Consider the following 15,151-nt stretch of genomic DNA (forward strand, 5'->3'; position numbering starts at 1 on the left):
CCTAACATGAACCCAGAGTCTAAACACCCCTAATCTTACACTTATTAACCCCTAATCTGCTGCTCCGGACACCGCCGCCACCTACATTATCCCTATGAACCTCTAATCTAATGCCCCCAACATCGCTGACACCTACTTTTTATTTATTAAAGGGACACTGAACCCAATTTTTTTTCTTTTGTGATTCAGATAGAGCATGCAATTTTAATCAACTTTCTAATTTACTCCTATTATCAATTTTTCTTTGTTTTCTTGCTATCTTTATTTGAAAAAGAATGCATCTAAGCTTTTTTATTGGTTCAGTACTCTGGATAGCACTTTTTTATTGGTGGATGAATTTATCCATCAATCAGCAAGAACAACCCAGGTTGTAAACGAAAAATGGTCCGGCATCTAAACTTACATTCTTGCATTTCAAATAAAGATACCAAGATAATGAGGAAAATATGATAATAGGAGTAAATTAGAAAGGTGCTTAAAATGTCATGCTCTGTCTAAATCACAAAAGAAAAAATTTGGGTTCAGTGTCCCTTTAACCCCTACTCTGCCGCCCCCAATGTCGCCGCCACCTAACTATACTTATTAACCCCTAATCTGTTGTCGTTGCCGCCACTATAATAAATATATTAACCCCTAAACCTAAGTCTAACCCTAACACCCCTCTAACTTAAATATAATTTTAATACATCTAAATAAAATTACTATTAACTAAATTATTCTTATTTAAAACTAAATACTTACCTAAAAAATAAACCCTAAGATAGCTACAATATAACTAATAATTACATTGTAGCTATCTCAAGGTTTATTTTTATTTTACAGGCAACTTTGTATTTATTTTAACTAGGTACAATAGTTATTAAAGTGAAGGTAAAGTTATTCACATACAAATAGCTCTTTATTTTCCTTTTCTAACGAACAAGGTAGTCGCTAGGTTTATTTTGTAAAAAAACTTTTATTTCACCATATTTACTAACTGTTATTTTACTATTCCTTACGATCGTAATCTCCTCCCATCCAGCATTTCCGTGTTTTCAATACATAGACGTATAGAGCGGTCCCACCCGCTCTATACGTCAGAACTACACTCGTGCACATCTATCCTCTTCTTACTGCGCATGCGCACAAAAATGATCGCTTGCAAAAGCGCATGCGTTAATCGCGGTCAACGAAGTCCTCAGCAGCGCATGCGTCCCAAATCAGCAAGGTGGGTATTTGGCAAACAATTGAAACGCGTAATGCGCATACGCAAAACGAGGACGCGCTCGCTTTCAAGGAGGAGATATAATTAGTCGCGCATGCGCACAATCAAGCATCAGCTTGTGACGTCAATTGACGGCCAGAAAATAAATTGGCTGTATAAACAACGTGATCGTTGTTTATAAAAAAAAAAAAGACTGGTTGTTTTTTGCCAAGCGAAATCGGAGCAAATTAAACAAGAAAACAAAGGTACTATACAAAAATATAAAAAATCATGAATGAACATCCTATTAAATTTTAATACTATATCGATTTTTTCATAGCAGAGTGATTAAGTTTACCTTCACTTTAAATAGTTATTAACTATTTAATAACTTCCTAGTTAAAATAAATACAAATATACCTGTAAAATAAATCCTCGCCTAAGTTACAATTACACCTAACACTAGACTATCATTAAATAAATTACCTAAACTAACTACAATTAATTACAATTAAATAAACTAAAGAACGAAATAAAACAAACACTAACTTACATAAAATAATAAAATAATTACAAGAATTTTAAACTAACTACACCTAATCTAATCCCCCTAATAAAATAAAAAAGCCCCCCAAAATAATAAAAATCCCTACCCTATACTAAATTTACAAATAGCCCTTAAAAGGGCTTTTTGCGGAGCATTGCCCCAAAGTAATCGGCTCTTTTACCTGTAAAAAAATAAATAAAAAAAATACAATACCGCCCCAACATTAAAACCCACCACCCACACACCCAACCCTACTCTAAAACCCACCCAATCCCCCCTTAATAAAACCTAACACTACCCCCTTGAATATCACCCTGCCTTGAGACATCTTCACCCAACTGGGCAGAAGTGGTCCTCCAGAAGGGCAGAAGTCTTCATCCAATCCGGGCAGAAGAGGTCCTCCTAATGTGCAGAAGTCTACATCCAAGTCGGCATCTTCTTTCTTCATCCATCCGGAGCGGAGCGGGTCCATCTTCAAGCCATCCGACGCGGAGCATCCTCTTCCATCCGATGACTAACACTAAATGACGGTACCTTTTAAGTGACGTCATCCAAGATGGCGTCCCTTTAATTCCGATTGGCTGATAGAATTCTATCAGCCAATCGGAATTAAGGTAGGAAAAATCCTATTGGCTGATCCAATCAGCCAATAGGATTGAGCTTGCATTCTATTGGCTGATTGGAACAGTGAATGTCCATGAGGCCCACCCTTTTTTATGGTGGTTAGGATTTTTATATAAAAGCACAATTATTTCTTTCATGTAATTAGCAAGAGTCCATGAGCTAGTGACGTATGGGATATACATTCCTACCAGGAGGGGCAAAGTTTCCCAAACCTCAAAATGCCTATAAATACACCCCTCACCACACCCACAAATCAGTTTTACAAACTTAGCCTCCCGTGGAGGTGGTGAAGTAAGTTTGTGCTAGATTCTACGTTGATATGCGCTCTGCAGCAGGTTGGAGCTTGGTTTTCCTCTCAGCGTGCAGTGAATGTCAGAGGGATGTGAAGAGAGTATTGCCTATTTGAATTCAATGATCTCCTTCTACGGGGTCTATTTCATAGGTTCTCTGTTATCGGTCGTAGAGATTCATCTCTTACCTCCCTTTTCAGATCGACAATATACTCTTATATATACCATTACCTCTACTGATTACAGTTTCAGTACTGGTTTGGCTTTCTACTACATGTAGATGAGTGTCCTGGGTTAAGTAAGTCTTATTTTTGTGACACTCTAAGCTATGGTTGGGCACTTTTATAAAAAGTTCTAAATATTTGTGTTTAAACATTTATTTGCCTTGATTCAGGATGTTCAATATTCCTTATTTCAGACAGTCAGTTTCATTATTTCGGATAATGCATTTGAATAATCAATTTTTTTCTTACCTTAAAATTTGACTTTTTTCCCTGTGGGCTGTTAGGCTCGCGGGGGCTGAAAATGCTTCATTTTATTGCGTCATTCTTGGCGCAGACTTTTTTGGCGCAAAACATTTTTCTTTGTTATTTCCGGCGTCATACTTGTCACCGGAAGTTGCGTCATTTTTGACGTTTTTGCGCCAAAAGTGTCGGCGTTACCGGATGTGGCGTCATTTTTGGCACTAAAAGCATATAGGCGCCAAATAATGTGGGCGTCTTTTTTGGCGCTAAAAAATATGGGCGTCATTATTGTCTCCACATTATTTAAGTCTCATTGTTTATTTGCTTCTGGTTGCTAGAAGCTTGTTCACTGGCATTTTTTTCCCATTCCTGAAACTGTCATTTAAGGAATTTGATCAATTTTGCTTTATATGTTTTTTTCTATTACATATTGCAAGATGTCTCAGATTGACCCTGAATCAGAAGATACTTCTGGAAAATCGCTGCCTGATGCTGGATCTACCAAAGTTAAGTGTATTTGCTGTAAACTTGTGGTATCTGTTCCTCCAGCTGTTGTTTGTAATGAATGACAAACTTGTTAATGCAGATATTTCCTTTAGTAATGTTACATTACCTGTTGCTGTTCCATCAACATCTAATACTCAGAGTGTTCCTGTTAACATAAGAGATTTTGTTTCTAAATCCATTAAGAAGGCTATGTCTGTTATTCCTCCTTCTAGTAAACGTAAAAGGTCTTTTAAAACTTCTCATTTTTCAGATGAATTTTTAAATGAACATAATCATTCTGATTCTGATAATGATTCCTCTGGTTCAGAGGATTCTGTTTCAGAGGTTGATGCTGATAAATCTTCGTATTTATTCAAAATGGAATTTATTCGTTCTTTACTTAAAGAAGTCTTAATTGCATTAGAAATAGAGGAATCTGGTCCTCTTGATACTAAATCTAAACGTTTAAATAAGGTTTTTAAATCTCCTGTAGTTATTCCAGAAGTTTTTCCTGTCCCTGATGCTATTTTTGAAGTAATTTCCAGGGAATGGAATAATTTGGGTAGTTCATTTACTCCTTCTAAACGTTTTAAGCAATTATATCCTGTGCCATCTGACAGATTAGAGTTTTGGGACAAAATCCCTAAGGTTGATGGGGCTATCTCTACTCTTGCTAAACGTACTACTATTCCTACGGCAGATAGTACTTCCTTTAAGGATCCTTTAGATAGTAAAATTGAATCCTTTCTAAGAAAGCTTACTTATGTTCAGGTAATCTTCTTAGACCTGCTATATCTTTAGCGGATGTTGCTGCAGCTTCAACTTTTTGGTTAGAAGCTTTAGCGCAACAAGTAACAGATCATAATTCTCATAGCATTGTTAATCTTCTTCAACATGCTAATAATTTTATTTGTGATGCCATCTTTGATATCATTAGGGTTGATGTCAGGTATATGTCTCTAGCTATTTTAGCTAGAAGAGCTTTATGGCTTAAAACTTGGAATGCTGATATGTCTTCTAAGTCAACTTTGCTTTCCCTTTCTTTCCAGGGTAATAAATTATTTGGTTCACAGTTGGATTCTATTATTTCAACTGTTACTGGGGGGAAAGGAACTTTTTTACCACAGGATAAAAAATCTAAAGGTAAATTTAGGTCTACTAATCGTTTTCGTTCCTTTCGTCACAATAAGGAACAAAAGCCTGATCCTTCCCCTACAGGAGCGGTATCAGTTTGGCTTTCTAAAAGGCTTGGATTTATTCCAGACTGGAGATGGTTTCCAAAGCCAGCTCCCAAGTCAACATGAAGGTGCGGCCCTCATTCCAGCCCAGCTGGTAGGGGGCAGATTACGATTTTTCAAAGAAATTTGGATCAATTCGATTCACAATCTTTGGATTCAGAACATTGTTTCACAAGGGTACAGAATAGGCTTCAAGATAAGATGAGGCCTCCTGCAAGAAGATTTTTTCTTTCCCGAGTCCCAGTAAATCCAGTGAAGGCTCAAGCATTTCTGAAATGTGTTTTAGATCTAGAGTTGGCTGGAGTAATTATGCCAGTTCCAGTTCTGGAACAGGGGCTGGGGTTTTACTCAAATCTCTTCATTGTACCAAAGAAGGAGAATTCCTTCAGGCCAGTTCTGGATTTAAAAATATTGAATCATTATGTAAGGATACCAACATTCAAAATGGTAACTATAAGGACTATTCTGCCTTTTGTTCAGCAAGGGCATTATATGTCCACAATAGATTTACAGGATGCATATCTGCATATTCCGATTCATCCAGATCATTATCAGTTTCTGAGATTCTCTTTCCTAGACAAGCATTACCAGTTTGTGGCTCTGCCGTTTGGCCAAGCAACAGCTCCAAGGATTTTTACAAAGGTTCTCGGTGCCCTTCTGTCTGTAATCAGAGAACAGGGTATTGTGGTATTTCCTTATTTGGACGATATCTTGGTACTTGCTCAGTCTTCACATTTAGCAGAATCTCATACGAATCGACTTGTATTGTTTCTTCGAGAACATGGTTGGAGGATCAATTTACCAAAAAGTTCATTGATTCCTCAGACAAGGGTAACTTTTTTAGGTTTCCAGATAGATTAAGTGTCCATGACTCTGTCTCTGACAGATAAGAGACATCTAAAATTGGTTTCAGCTTGTCGAAACCTTCAGTCTCAATCATTCCCTTCAGTAGCCTTATGCATGGAAATTCTAGGTCTTATGACTGCTGCATCGGACGCGATCCCCTTTGCTCGTTTTCACATGCGACCTCTTCAGCTCTGTATGCTGAACCAGTGGTGCAGGGATTATACAAAGATATCTCAATTAATATCTTTAAAACCGATTGTACGACACTCTCTGACGTGGTGGGCAGACCACCATCGTTTAGTTCAGGGGGCTTCTTTTGTTCTTCCGACCTGGACTGTGATTTCAACAGATGCAAGTCTGACAGGTTGGGGAGCTGTTTGGGGGTCTCTGACAGCACAAGGGGTTTGGGAATCTCAGGAGGTGAGATTACCAATCAACATTTTGGAACTCCGTGCAATTTTCAGAGCTCTTCAGTCATGGCCTCTTCTAAAGAGAGAATCGTTCATTTGTTTTCAGACGGACAATGTCACAACCGTGGCATATGTCAATCATCAAGGAGGGACTCACAGTCCTCTGGCTATGAAAGAAGTATCTCGAATACTGGTATGGGCGGAATCCAGCTCCTGTCTAGTTTCTGCGGTTCATATCCCAGGTATAGACAATTGGGAAGCGGATTATCTCAGTCGCCAAACGTTACATCCGGGCGAATGGTCTCTTCACCCAGAGGTATTTCTTCAGATTGTTCAAATGTGGGGACTTCCAGAAATAGATCCGATGGCTTCTCATCTAAACAAGAAGCTTCCCAGGTATCTGTCCAGATCCAGGGATCCTCAGGCGGAGGCAGTGGATGCATTGTCACTTCCTTGGATGTATCATCCTGCCTATATCTTTCCGCCTCTAGATCTTCTTCCAAGAGTAATTTCCTAGATTCTAAAGGAGTGCTCGTTTGTTCTGCTGGTGGCTCCAGCATGGCCTCACAGGTTTTGGTATGCGGATCTTGTCCGGATGGCCACTTGCCAACCGTGGACTCTTCCGTTAAGACCAGACCTTCTATCGCAAGGTCCTTTTTTTCCATCAGGATCTCAAATCCTTAAATTTGAAGGTATGGAGATTGAACGCTTGATTCTCAGTCATGGAGGTTTCTCTGACTCTGTGATTAATACTATGTTACAGGCTCGTAAATCTGTATCTAGGAAGATATATTATCGAGTCTGGAAGATTTACATTTCTTGGTGTTTTTCTCATCATTTTTCTTGGCATTCTTTTAGAAAGGACAAATCTCTGCTATGTGCAGAATTACATAACATTATCTTTTAGGTTTACTGTCCCTTTAATGCTAAATATTTTACTAGCTTAAAGGGACACTCGGGTCAAATTAAATTTTCATGATTCAGATACAGCATGTTTCCAATTTACTTCCATTTAAAAAAAATTGCAAATTCTTTTATATTTACACTTTTTGAGTCACCAGCTACTACTGAGCATGTGCAAGAATTCAGTCTATATACATATATGCATTTGTGATTGGCTGATTGCTATCACATGGTACAGGGGGAGAGGAAGTATACTTAACTTTGAAATTTGTTAGAAAAAAATTGTTATTGTCTTATTTTGCATTTGTTGATTATGCAGATCTGCTGTGTTGACTGGTCCTTTAAGGATGATTTGGATTTTGCATATTCTCTAAATATTTCATTTAATCTTTCAACCATATTTTATACCATTGCATTAAGAAGCCAAAACACAATTTTAAATGCCTCTTTTAAAGGGATACTAAACCCAATTTTTTTTCTTTCATGATTCAGATAGAGCATGAGATTTTAAGAAACTTTCTAATTTACTCCTATTATAAATTTTGTTCTCATGCTATCTCGATTTGAAAAAGCAGTAATGTAAGCTTTAGAGCCAGCCGATTTTTCTTTGTTTTTTTGTTCAGCACCTGGGTAGCACTTGCTGATTTGTGGCTAAATGTAGCAAAACAATAAGCAAGCGCTACCCAGGTGCTGAACTGAAAATGGGCTGGCTCCTAACCTTTCATTACTGCTTTTTCAAATCAAGATAACATGAGAACAAAGAAAAAGTGATAATAGGAGTAAAATAGAAAGTTGCTTAAAATTGCATGCTTTATCTGAATCATGAAAGAAAAAATTTGGGGTTAGTATCCCTTTAAGCTTAAAGGGACAGTCTACTCCAGAATTGTTATTGTTTAAAAAGATAGATAATCCCTTTTCTCCAACATAGGTGTGTCCGGTCCACGGCGTCATCCTTACTTGTGGGATATTCTCTTCCCCAACAGGAAATGGCAAAGAGCCCAGCAAAGCTGGTCACATGATCCCTCCTAGGCTCCGCCTACCCCAGTCATTCTCTTTGCCGTTGTACAGGCAACATCTCCACGGAGATGGCTTAGAGTTTTTTAGTGTTTAACTGTAGTTTTTATTATTCAATCAAGAGTTTGTTATTTTAAAATAGTGCTGCTATGTACTATTTACTCAGAAACAGAAAAGAGATGAAGATTTCTGTTTGTATGAGGAAAATGATTTTAGCACCGTAACTAAAATCCATGGCTGTTCCACACAGGACTGTTGAGAGCAATTAACTTCAGTTGGGGGAACAGTGTGCAGTCTCTTACTGCTTGAGGTATGACACATTCTAACAAGACGATGTAATGCTGGAAGCTGTCATTTTCCCTATGGGATCCGGTAAGCCATGTTTATTAAGATAGTAAATAAGGGCTTCACAAGGGCTTATTAAGACTGTAGACTTTTTCTGGGCTAAATCGATTCATTATTAACACATATTTAGCCTTGAGGAATCATTTATTCTGGGTATTTTGATATGATTATATCGGCAGGCACTGTTTTTGACACCTTATTCTTTAGGGCTTTCCCTAATCATAGTCAGAGCCTCATTTTCGCGCCGGTATGGCGCACTTGTTTTTGAGGACAGCATGGCATGCAGCTGCATGTGTGTGGAGCTCTGATACATAGAAAAGTCTTTCTGAAGGCATCATTTGGTATCGTATTCCCCTTTGGGCTTGGTTGGGTCTCAGCAAAGCAGATTCCAGGGACTGTAATGGGGTTAAATATAAAAACGGCTCCGGTTCCGTTATTTTAAGGGTTAAAGCTTCCAAATTTGGTGTGCAATACTTTTAAGGCTTTAAGACACTGTGGTGAAATTTTGGTGAATTTTGAACAATTCCTTCATACTTTTTCGCAATTGCAGTAATAAAGTGTGTTTAGTTTAAAATTTAAAGTGACAGTAACGGTTTTATTTTAAAACGTTTTTTGTGCTTTGTTATCAAGTTTATGCCTGTTTAACATGTCTGAACTACCAGATAGATTGTGTTCTGACTGTGGGGAAACCAAGGTTCCTTCTCATTTAACTATATGTATTTTATGTCATAAAAAAATTTAGTAAAAATGATGCCCAAGATGATTCCTCAAGTGAGGGGAGTAAGCATGGTACTGCATCATCCCCTCCTTCGTCTACACCAGTCTTGCCCATACAGGAGGCCCCTAGTACATCTAGTGCGCCAATACTCCTTACTATGCAACATTTAACGGCTGTAATGGATAATTCTATCAAAAACATTTTAGCCAATATGCCCGCTTATCAGCGAAAGCGCGACTGCTCTGTTTTAGAAAATTCTGTAGAGCATGAGAACGCTGATGATATGGTTTCTGAAGGGCCCCTACACCAGTCTGAGGGGGCCAGGGAGGTTTTGTCTGAGGGAGAAATTTCAGATTCAGGAAACATTTCTCAACAAGCTGAACCTGATGTGATTACTTTTAAATTTAAGTTGGAACATCTCCGCGCTCTGCTTAAGGAGGTGTTATCCAATTTGGATGATTGTGATTATCTGGTCATTCCAGAACCACTATGTAAAATGGAAAAGTTCTTAGAGGCCCCGGGGCCCCCCGAAGCTTTTCCTATATCCAAGCGGGTGGCGTACATTGTTAGTAAAGAATGGGACAGGCCCGGTATACCTTTAGTACCTCCCCCCATATTTATAAAATTGTTTTCCTATAGTCGACCCCAGAAAGGACTGATGGCAGACAGTCCCCAAGGTCGAGGGGGCGGTTTCTACTCTACACAAGCGCGCCACTATACCCATAGAAGATAGTTGTGCTTTCCAAGATCCTATGGATAAAAAATTAGAAGGTCTGCTAAAGATGTTTGTTCAGCAAGGTTCCCTTCTACAACCAATTGCATGCATTGTCCCTGTCACTGCAGCCGCGTGTTTCTAGTTTGATGAGCTAGGAAAGGCGATTATTAGTAATTCTTCTTCTTATGAGGAGATTATGGACAGAATTCGTGCTCTTAATTGGCTAATTCTTTCACCCTAGACGCCACCTTGCAATTGGCTAGGTTAGCGGCGAAAAAATTCTGGGTTTGCTATTGTGGCGCAGAGCGCTTTGGTTAAAATCTTGGGCAGCGGATGCGTCTTCCAAGAACAAATTGCTTGACATTCCTTTCAAGGGGAAAACACTCTTTGGCCCTGACTTGAAAGAGATTATCTCTGATATCACTGGGGGCAAGGGCCACGCCCTTCCTCAGGATAGGTCTTTTCAAGACCAAAAATAAACCTAAGTTTCGTCCCTTTCGCAGAAACGGATCAGCCCCAAGGGCTACGTCCTCTAAGCAGGAAGGTAATACTTCTCAAGCCAATCCAGCCTGGAGACCTATGCAAGGCTGGAACAAAGGAAAGCAGGCCAGGAAACCTGCCACTGCTACCAAGACAGCATGAAATGCGGGCCCCCGATCCGGGACCGGATCTGGTGGGGGGCAGACTCTCTCTCTTCGCTCAGGCTGGGGCAAGAGATGTTCTGGATCCTTGGGCGCTAGAAATAGTCTCCCAAGGTTATTCTCTGGAGTTCAAGGGGCTTCCTCCAAGGGGGAGGTTCCACAGGTCTCAGTTGTCTTCAGACCACATAAGAAGACAGGCATTCTTACATTGGGTAGAAGACCTGCTAAAAATGGGAGTGATTCATCCTGTTCCATTAGGAGAACAAGGGATGGGGTTCTACTCCAATCTGTTCATAGTTCCCAAAAAAGAGGGAACGTTCAGACCAATCTTAGATCTCAAGATCTTGAACAAGTTTCTCAAGGTTCCATCGTTCAAGATGGAAACCATTCGAACACTTCTTCCTTCCATCCAGGAAGGTCAATTCATGACCAAGGTGGATTTCAAGGATGCGTATCTACATATTCCTATCCACAAGGATCATCATCGGTTCCTAAGGTTTGCATTCCTGGACAAGCATTTCCAGTTCGTGGCGTTTTCTTTCGGATTAGCCACTGCTCCTAGGATTTTCTCATAGGTACTAGGGTCCCTTCTGGCGGTGCTAAGACCAAGGGGCATTGCTGTAGTACCTTACTTGGACGACATTCTGATTCGAGCGTCGTCCCTTCCTCAAGTAAGGCTCACACGGACATTGTCCTGGCCTTTCTCAGATCTCACGGATGGAAAGTGAACGTGGAAAAGAGTTCTCTATCTCCGTCAACGAGGGTTCCCTTCTTGGGAACTATAATAGACTCCTTAGAAATGAGGATTTTTCTGACAGAAGCCAGAAAAACAAAACTTCTAGACTCTTGTCGGATACTTCATTCCGTTCCTCTTCCTTCCATAGCGCAGTGCATGGAAGTGATAGGTTTGATGGTAGCGGCAATGGACATAGTTCCTTTTGTGCGCATTCATCTAAGACCATTACAACTGTTCATGCTCAGTCAGTGGAATGGGGACTATTCAGACTTGTCTCCGAAGATACAAGTAAATCAGAGGACCAGAGACTCTTTCCGTTGGTGGCTGTCCCTGGACAACCTGTCACAAGGGATGACCTTCCGCAGACCAGAGTGGGTCATTGTCACGACCGACGCCAGTCTGATGGGCTGGGGCGCGGTCTGGGGATCCCTGAAAGCTCAGGGTCTTTGGTCTCGGGTAGAATCTCTTCTACCGATAATATTCTGGAACTGAGAGCGATATTCAATGCTCTCAAAGCTTGGCCTCAGTTAGCGAGGGCCAAGTTCATACATCAACCATCAGGGGGGAACAAGGAGTTCCCTAGCGATGGAAGAAGTGACCAAAATCATTCTATGGGCGGAGTCTCACTCCTGCCACCTGTCTGCTATCCACATCCCAGGAGTGGAAAATTGGGAAGCGGATTTTCTGAGTCGTCAGACATTGCATCCGGGGGAGTGGGAACTCCATCCGGAAATCTTTGCCCAAGTCACTCAACCGTGGGGCATTCCAGACATGGATCTGATGGCCTCTCGTCAGAACTTCAGAGTTCCTTACTACGGGTACAGATCCAGGGATCCCAAGGCGGCTCTAGTGGATGCACTAGTAGCACCTTGGACCTTCAAACTAGCTTATGTGTTCCCGCCGTTTCCTCTCATCCCCAGGCTGGTAGCCAGGATCAATCAGGAGAGGGCGTCGGTGATTTTGATAGCTCCTGCGTGGCCACGCAGGACTTGGTATGCAGATCTGGTGAATATGTCATCGGCTCCACCATGGAAGCTACCTTTGAGACGAGACCTTCTTGTTCTAGGTCCGTTCGACCCACTCCAGCTGACTGCTTGGAGATTGAACGCTTGATCTTATCAAAGCGAGGGTTCTCAGATTCTGTTATTAATACTCTTGTTCAGGCCTGAAAGCCTGTAACCAGAAAAATTACCACATTATTTGGTATATCTGTTGGTGTGAATCTGCAGGATTCCCTTGGGACAAGGTTAAGATTCCTAAGAGTCTATCCTTCCTTCGAGAAGGATTGGAAAAAGGATTATCTGCAAGTTCCTTGATGGGACAGATTTCTGCCTTGTCTGTGTTACTTCACAAAAAGCTGGCAGCTGTGCCAGATGTTCTAGCCTTTGTTCAGGCTCTGGTTAGAATCAAGCCTGTTTACAAAATTTTGACTCCTCCTTGGAGTCTCAACCTAGTTCTTTCAGTTCTTCAGGGGGTTCCGTTTGAACCCTTACATTCCGTTGATATTAAGTTATTATCTTGGAAAGTTTTGTTTTTGGTTGCAATTTCTTCTGCTAGAAGAGTTTCAGAATTATCTGCTCTGCAGTGTTCTTCTCCTTATCTGGTGTTCCATGCAGATAAGGTGGTTTTGCGTACTAAACCTGGTTTTCTTCCAAAAGTTGTTTCTAACAAAAACATTAACCAGGAGATAGTTGTGCCTTCTTTGTGTCCTAATCCAGTTTCAAAGAAGGAACGTTTGTTGCACAACTTGGATGTAGTTTGTGCTCTCAAATTTTACTTAGCAGCTACTAAGGATTTCAGACAAACTTTGTCTTTGTTTGTTGTTTATTCTGGTAAACGGAGAGGTCAAAAAGCAACTTCTACCTCTCTCTCCTTCTGGATTAAAAGCATTATCCGATTGGCTTATGAGACTGCCGGACGGCAGTCTCCTGAAAGAATCACAGCTCACTCCACTAGGGCTGTGGCTTCCACATGGGCCTTCAAGAACGAGGCTTCTGTTGATCAGATATGTAAGGCAGCGACTTGGTCTTCACTGCACACTTTTTCTAAATTTTACAAATTTGATACTTTTGCTTCTTCTGAGGCTATTTTTGGGAGAAAGGTTTTGCAAGCCGTGGTGCCTTCCATTTAGGTGACCTGATTTGCTCCCTCCCTTCATCCGTGTCCTAAAGCTTTGGTATTGGTTCCCACAAGTAAGGATGACGCCGTGGACCGGACACACCTATGTTGGAGAAAACAGAATTTATGTTTACCTGATAAATTACTTTCTCCAACGGTGTGTCCGGTCCACGGCCCGCCCTGGTTTTTTTAATCAGGTCTGATAATTTATTTTCTTTAACTACAGTCACCACGGTAACATATGGTTTCTCCTATGCAAATATTCCTCCTTAACGTCGGTCGAATGACTGGGGTAGGCGGAGCCTAGGAGGGATCATGTGACCAGCTTTGCTGGGCTCTTTGCCATTTCCTGTTGGGGAAGAGAATATCCCACAAGTAAGGATGACGCCGTGGACCGGACACACCGTTGGAGAAAGTAATTTATCAGGTAAACATAAATTCTGTTTTTCTTTTGCATGATGTACCGAGTCCACGGTTTCATCCTTACTTGTGGGATATTATCCTAACAGGAAGTGGCAAAGAGAGCACCCACAGCAGAGCTGTCTATATAGCTCCCCCCTTAACTCCACCCCCCAGTCATTCTCTTTGCCGGCTCTAAGCAGGAAGGGTAAAGTGAAAGTTTAGCTAGAATTAAGCCTGTGTTTAAACCTGTTGCTCCGCCATGGAGTCTAAATTTAGTTCTTAAAGTTCTTCAAGGGGTTCCGTTTGAACCCATGCATTCCATAGATATTAAGCTTCTATCTTGGAAAGTTTTGTTCCTAGTTGCTATCTCTTCAGCTCGAAGAGTTTCTGAACTATCTGCATTACAATGTGACTCGCCTTATCTTGTTTTCCATGCTGATAAGGTGGTTTTGCGTACCAAGCCTGGGTTCCTACCTAAGGTTGTTACTAACAGGAATATCAATCAGGAAATTGTTGTTCCTTCTCTGTGTCAGCGCTGCGGAATCTGTTGGCGGTCTACAAATACCTGATAATAATAATAAAATAAAGTGTCCTAATCCTTCTAAGAAGGAACGTCTGTTGCACAACTTGGACGTGGTTCGTGCTTTGAAATTTTATATGCAGGCAACCAAAGATTTTCGTCAAACATCTTCTTTGTTGTCTATTCTGGAAAGTGTAGGGGTCAAAAGGCTACGGCTACTTCTCTTTCCTGTTGGCTGAAAAGCTTCATCCGTTTGGCTTATGAGACTGCTGGACAGCAGCCTCCTGAAAGGATTACAGCTCATTCTACTAGAGCGGTAGCTTCCACATGGGCTTTTAAAAATGATGCTTCTGTTGAACAGATTTGTAAGGCTGCGACTTGGTCTTCGCTCCATACCTTTTCAAAATTTTACAAATTTGATACTTTTGCTTCTTCGGAGGCTATTTTTGGGAGAGAGGTTTTGCAAGCAGTGGTGCCTTCCGTTTAGTCTTGTCTTGTCCCTCCCTTCATCCGTGCCCTAAAGCTTTGGTATTGGTATCCCACAAGTAAGGATGAAACCGTGGACTCGGTACATCATGCAAAAGAAAACAAAATTTATGCTTACCTGATAAATTTCTTTCTTTTGCGATGTACCGTGTCCACGGCCCGCCCTGTCTATTCAAGACAGATGGTATTTTTTATTAAAAACTTCAGTCACCTCTGCACCTTATAGTTTCTCCTTTTTCTTCCTTGGCCTTCGGTCGAATGACTGGGGGGTGGAGTTAAGGGGGGAGCTATATAGACAGATCTGCTGTGGGTGCTCTCTTTGCCACTTCCTGTTAGGAAGGATAATATCCCATAAGTAAGGATGAAACCGTGGACTCGATACATCGCAAAAGAAAGAAATTTATCAGGTAAGCATAAATTTTGTTATTACCCATTCCCCAGTTTTTATAACCAACACGGTTATAT

At 40.8% G+C, this 15,151-nt stretch overlaps 1 protein-coding gene across 1 annotated transcript in view; it reads left to right on the top strand.

Annotated features, from left to right (window-relative positions):
* Positions 1-15,151, top strand: part of MAN2A1 (mannosidase alpha class 2A member 1) — a 333,289-nt gene that overhangs the window by 113,565 nt on the left and 204,573 nt on the right. The gene's annotated exons all lie outside the window — the stretch shown is intronic.

Source organism: Bombina bombina, chromosome 2 (genome assembly GCF_027579735.1).
Source record: "Bombina bombina isolate aBomBom1 chromosome 2, aBomBom1.pri, whole genome shotgun sequence".
Taxonomy (NCBI): Eukaryota; Metazoa; Chordata; class Amphibia; order Anura; family Bombinatoridae; genus Bombina; species Bombina bombina.